The sequence below is a fragment of the Camelus ferus genome, chromosome 24 (genome assembly GCF_009834535.1).
Source record: "Camelus ferus isolate YT-003-E chromosome 24, BCGSAC_Cfer_1.0, whole genome shotgun sequence".
Lineage (NCBI taxonomy): Eukaryota > Metazoa > Chordata > Mammalia > Artiodactyla > Camelidae > Camelus > Camelus ferus.
The window spans coordinates 23098495-23104432 of NC_045719.1; the positions used below are offsets into that span (position 1 = coordinate 23098495).

General features: G+C 50.5%; 1 pseudogene; it reads right to left on the reverse strand.

Annotated features, from left to right (window-relative positions):
- Positions 1-5938, reverse strand: part of LOC102504647 — a 95130-nt pseudogene that overhangs the window by 16247 nt on the left and 72945 nt on the right.

Here is a 5938-nt window from a genome sequence, read left to right on the forward strand (position 1 = left end):
GTGTCAGCAATGCTGTAAACCCCCAATACCATTTTGTAAGTCTTGCTTTTTAAATAGTCCTATGTATTTTAAAGAAATTAAGACAAAAAAAGATAGTCTGTGATATCTGTTTGTACATTTCCCCTTTTCAGTGCTGTTCATTCCTTCCGGAAGGCCCAGCCTCTCTGGTGTCCTCTCCTTCGGCTGAAGAACCTCCTTTAGCGTTTCTTATCGTCTAGGTTTGGTGACAACACATTTGTTTTTCACATACCTTACATTTGTCTTTACTTCCCCTTCATTCTTTAAAGATACTTTGCTGGGAGTAAAATTCAGTTTTTTTCCTTTCAGAACTTCAGAGATACAGCTCCACTGTCTGTGGCCTCCACTGCTGAGAAATCTGTCGTCCTTTATGCAGTGTGCTTTTCCTCTGGAAGCATTCAAGATGTCCTCTTCTTGATTTTCAACATTTTTACCATGTGCCTCTGTGTATCTGTGTGTATTTATCCTGCTTTGAGATTCCTTAAGCTTCTTAAATTTGTAACTGTACGTCTTTCAGTACATTTGGTAAATGTTAGGCCTTTACTTTCCATCAGATCTCTGAAGCTTTTATTTTTAGGGTTTTTTCCCTTTCTGTAATTCAGATTGCTTAATTTGTTTATCCAGCTTTATATTCAGTAATGGTTTCTTGTCCTGTGTCCAGTCTGCTATTAAGCCTACCCAGTAGGTTTTTTAATTTAACCTATTGGTATATTTTCAGTTCCTGGATATGTTTCTTTTTGTAGTGACATTTCTTCTCAGATTTCCAACCATTCATTGGTGTTAAGTGTAGTTTCCTTTTCATCCTGAAGGATTTTGGATAACTGCCCCAAATCCTTGTTTCTATTTTCGACACTTGGTCATCTTTGCATCCGTCCATTTTATAACATGAGCAAACAGGCTCAGAGAAGTTAATGATGACTCCCCCCCAAAAATTACACAGTTAGTATTTGTGGAAGGAATCCAACCAACGTCTCCCTGCTCCAGATCCCTTATGCTGTTTTCCTCTGCATGTACTGTCTCTTCAGACTTTATGTCATGACATTTCCCAGGGAAATTTACCATTTGAGAAAAGTAAGATGGATAAGTAAACAGATTTTCTGGTCAAGTTATAATGGCTACAATGTAGAGAAGATAAATCTGTGATTAAATCTGGGAGTTCTCTTCTATAATCATTAAATTTTAAACTGTCCCACTGTTAAAAGTAGCTCCACGCTTAGAGCAGGGGAGCAGGGGTTCCGGGAAAGAAATCTGACCGATTTCCCTTTCAGCCCTCACCCGCTCCTGGCCACCCTCAGAAAGGAGCGAGTCAGCTTTTCTGTAGGACTGGCCTTGCTCTTGTGTGGTTTTAGGACAGAGCCTCTAACAGTCTCCCTTCACCTATTAGCTTTGATCAAGTATTTGTTTAAGATGGGGAGGTTTCTCTTTATAATTCATTTTAAGAGGCTTCAGACACAAATGACAGGAAGGAGTGTTTGTGCTGGGCTGGGGACATGAAGGAACAGTAGTTAACGGCAGCTCAGGAGTAGTCAGCGCTGTGCGCGCCACGCAGGGCTCTAAGGGCTTCTCGTGTGTTACTTCATATTAGTCCAGCAGGCCGCTGAGGTGAAGAAATGGTAAAGAAAACTAAGACATAAGAGGTGAAGTGACTTGTCCAAGGGCACCGTTAACAGTGACAGAGTTGAGATTCAGACTCCAGCAGTCGGACCCCAGAGCCCAAGTCTCACCTGCTTTCATGAGTCAGAGTTGCTTCTGACCCCGGCGAGACTCTGCCCCGGGAGCGGTGACTGATGTGGGAGCATGCCTGTTTCCCCTGGCCCTGCCCCGGGGGGACACTAGCTGCGGTTCAGGCCCTTTGGCTTCCTGCAGCCTCTGACCTCCTCAGCCACGTGCCCAGGAGGTCGCTACTCGGCAGTCACGCGGAGGGTCCCGTTTTCTACCCCAAGGAGCTGTCCCCTGTGACCTTTTTGCCTCTGGTCTGTGGTCCAACACTCATTCGCACTAGAATGGAATGAGTTAAGCAGGTGGAGATTGCCAGTAAGGGATTCGGAGAGGACCAGGGAGAGAAAATAAAGTGTGAAGGGAATCTGGGGAGGTGAAACCGGCGCCCTGTCTCGCTGGCGTTCTTTGTCTGTCTGTCCGTCCACGTAACCCCTCCCCAGAGACAGTGCCGCTGCCCCCGGGCTGGAAGCGCTGTGCAGGTTTATGTCCTCTCATGGGGCACTTTTGATGTGTGGCTGACCTGGGATATAGAATGTTCTAGACGTAGCTGCCAGGATGGTGTGAAACCATCAACTGCCCGCTACACGAGCAGGAGTTTCAGAGCCGCAGCCTGCGTCCCAAGAAGCACCGAATGGTCTGTTTGTGACAAAACATCTCATAAAAGAGATCTGGTAGCCTCTCTTGATTTTTGAACTCAGTTTTAGAACTGCTTTTGAAAAAGCGCACACGGACGGAGGACGAGGGCTGTGGAGATTGCAGGCTGGTGGTATGATGCTCAGGTGGGGACTGGTCTTACCCCCGGGGCCATTTCAGGTTTCCTAGCACTGGGCAGTTTTCTAAACAGAAAAGGGAAGTATTTTGCTAGGTCATTATTAAAGATCTTTTTAACACTGACCTGTTTTTCACTACCTAGGCATTTGAGAAGGAGAAGTACCTGAAAGATGCCATGGAGCGCGGCGGTGTAACCTGGCAGCGAGGCTTGCTGCAGGATCTGCGCCAGGATCTGCCCCGGACTGCTGGGAACGGCTGCCCTTCCGCTCCCTGTACCGCCCCACACAGGACACAGAGTAGCTCTTCTGCACCTGCAAGGTAAGGGCATCCATCTGAACACCACTTGGACCCTTGAACAGGCACAGATCCCTGAACAGCCCTCTCCTCCAGCCGTGTTCTCCCGGCTCTGGGGTTCCTCCCGGCCCAGCCTTGCCCCTGGCTGCTCTATGCTGGGGGCCCCTCCTTTAACGTGGGTCCAGGGAGAGGAAGTGTGTTCTGCAGTCTCACGACCGGTTAGAAAGCCCTCCTGCGCAGTTATTAGCTTTATGACTTCAGGGCGCTCCTTCTTCAAGCTTCAGTTTCCCCATCTGTAAAAATACTACCCCTCTCAGTTTGTTCCAGGAAGAATTGAGATAATAGATCATTTGCAGTGGCCCCTGCTTAGCACCCTCCAGTGGTTTCCCACGGCCCCGTGAAGAGAACCCACACCCCCAGGGCGGAGAGCCCCGTGTGCCTTGGCCCTCGGCTGCTTCTCCACCACCTCCCCCACTCTCCACAGAGTGGGGTGTGCCTCGGGCCCCCCCACTGCCTGGCGGCTCCTTGCCATTCCTGCCCCCACGTACATGCTTTCATGGAACCTGCGAGGTCTGCCGTGGCAGAGTCGTCCAGTCCCTCCCTGTGCTGCTGCTCCTTCCTGAGTGCTCACCCTGGACCGTCAGCTGCACAGCCATTTGTCCAGGTCACAGCCCTACCGCGGTACCTGGAGCAGAGCCCGGCACTGTGTAGAGACTTAATAAATATGCATCCAAGGTGTGAAAATGCAGGACTAAGTAAGTGTTGGCCGGTGTTTTTGTAACTCTACACACTTTACAAAACAGTTAGAGACACAGAAAAAAAAGAAAATACACCAGAACGTCTACAGTGACCCTTGGCAGATGGAGGCGTTCGGATGGCTTCTTACTTATATTCTTTTTATCATGAAACATTCCCTCAAACCAGGAGGAATAGAGCCCCCCGTCCTGGTGCCCAGGACACACGTGCTGCTCAGTGCCCACGCTCACAGCCAGGCCCAGCAGGCTGCTACAGGGGTGCACGGGGAGGGCAGGCGCTGAAGCCGGGCGTCAGGAGGTGACATCTGGGCCGAGACCTAGGAGACAGCTAGGAATCGAGCGAGGAGGGGTGGGTGCAGTGCCTCCAGCAGAGGGCCCTGGAGGGTGAGCACCCAGGTCCTGGGGCCAGAGCAGGCGATGGGGCTGGGGAGGTGAGGCCAGCCCTGGCTGGCAGTGATCCCAGTAGCAGGCAGGTGAGTAAACATGGAGACTGGCAAAGGGGGGTTGAGACACGGCTGGCTTTCTAAAGATGACGAGCCAGCTAGGTGTGGCGTGGCGAGGGGGGCCACCGGGTCGGAGAGGCGCCCTGTAGAGGCAGGGAGGCAGGCCCAGCGCGGTGCAGCCTGCGACCCCGAACACTCAGCGTGGGGGATGCAAGGGGTGAGCGGGGAGTCGGAGGCCAAAGGAAGCGCGTCCTTCCCTTTAGTCAGCAGGTCTCAGCCTCGGTCACACCTGAGACTCAATGGGGAGCTTCGAAAGAATGCCTGGGGCCCACCCTAGACTTGGTCTTGAGGGAGCCCAGGACTGCGGTGCCCAGCCCCCAGGGGTGCTCGTGACCAGCCATGCGGGTCCTCATCCGGAAGGGGGGCTCCACAAAGGTGTGAGCTTCGTGTTCACACTCCTCTCTCGGGCTGGCCTTGCTCACAGTGGGACGAATGAGGTAGAGGTTGGGTTTTTCCAAACTGCTATTTAATAACTAATGCAAGAAATGTTGCATTATAAACCAAGGCATGGGCCGTGATACGAAAGAGGAGAGATTTAGAAACAGGATGTTCAGTCCACAGAACTTAGTAGGTTTTTTAATGTAGAGAAGAGGGGAGTGTGAGTGTCTCCCTGATGTCTGACCAGGGAGACCAGATAGATGGTGCATCAAACAAGCTGGAAGAGTGAGCAGGTTTAGAGGTGGAAAGCAGTCAGTCTTCGTTCATATGTGCTGAATTTGGTATCCCTTGTGTTTATTACCTATGGTTCTTTGTGCACATGTGACAAAAAGTAAGTTAGCTTAACCAGAAAGAGGGAAATGCATTATAATGTAAAAATCCACTGAAGAGGTTTAAGAGGGAAGGGCCTGGGAGCTCAAGGGAAATCACTGACAAAGCTGAGGAGTTTTCAAGATGAACCATGCGGTCGGTCAGCAGCGGGCGGGCCAGGGAGCCGCGGGGAGGGGGCGAGGGCTGCAGGCTCCGGCACTGGGGCCGGGACAGTGGCCGGGGCCAGCGGAGCCAGGAGCACATCCCGGGGGTGGCTTCAGAGCCAGTGTCTTAATCTGGGGCAGGAGGCACAGCCTAGAAAAGACGGTGGCCGTTGAGGTGTGAGATGTCTCCTTCGGTCCTCGCGACAACCTTTTGAGGTGAATTCCACCTGACAGATGAGGAGACAGGCCCAGGCAGTTCTCACCAGCTCAGAATAGGGGGCGCCGCGTCTGCCTGAGCCCACACTCCCGACCGCTCTGTTGCCTGGAATCTGGTTTCCTTGATTCTTGGTGAATTCACTGCGGTGTCTTATTTGTTGTACTTCCACCAAGTGCAATCTCCACTCTTAAAGAGAAACCTCTTTCTTCCTAGTCTGCAGAGTGTACAGAGCACAGGTGCCGCATTCCTGCCAGACCCTATATTCCCTCTTTGAAGGTAAGAGTGAGGGAACAGCCCTAGGTCTGAGTATCTGGGTGCGGGAGTCTGTCCCCGTCTGTCTGCACTGGCCCTGCCAGTTGGTCTTCCTGACTCCACAGCTGTTAAATGACTGAGCAAAGCAGTTCATCACTGAAAATTACGTCTGTCTCCCTGGACTGCTTTGTGCCCCTGTGAATTTCTCCCAGGTATTTTTAGATCTTTTGTGAAATATTTATGCAGACACAACACAGACTGTTTGCTGCTCAGTAAGGGAAGAAATAGTAAGTTCACTCCTCTGTGTTTCATCTGTGATGCTGTGTGTGTAGCACTGGCCTATTCACGGCAAACTTGGCTAGTTATTTCAGTATGATTATTTAAGTCAGATAAAGAAGTGTGAATAACTGATAGTAGTAATTTAAAAGTTGTAATAAGTAAAAATATTAGTAATTGGAAAAAATAGTAAGAGAATATTGAAGAAAGTTCTGAAAATCG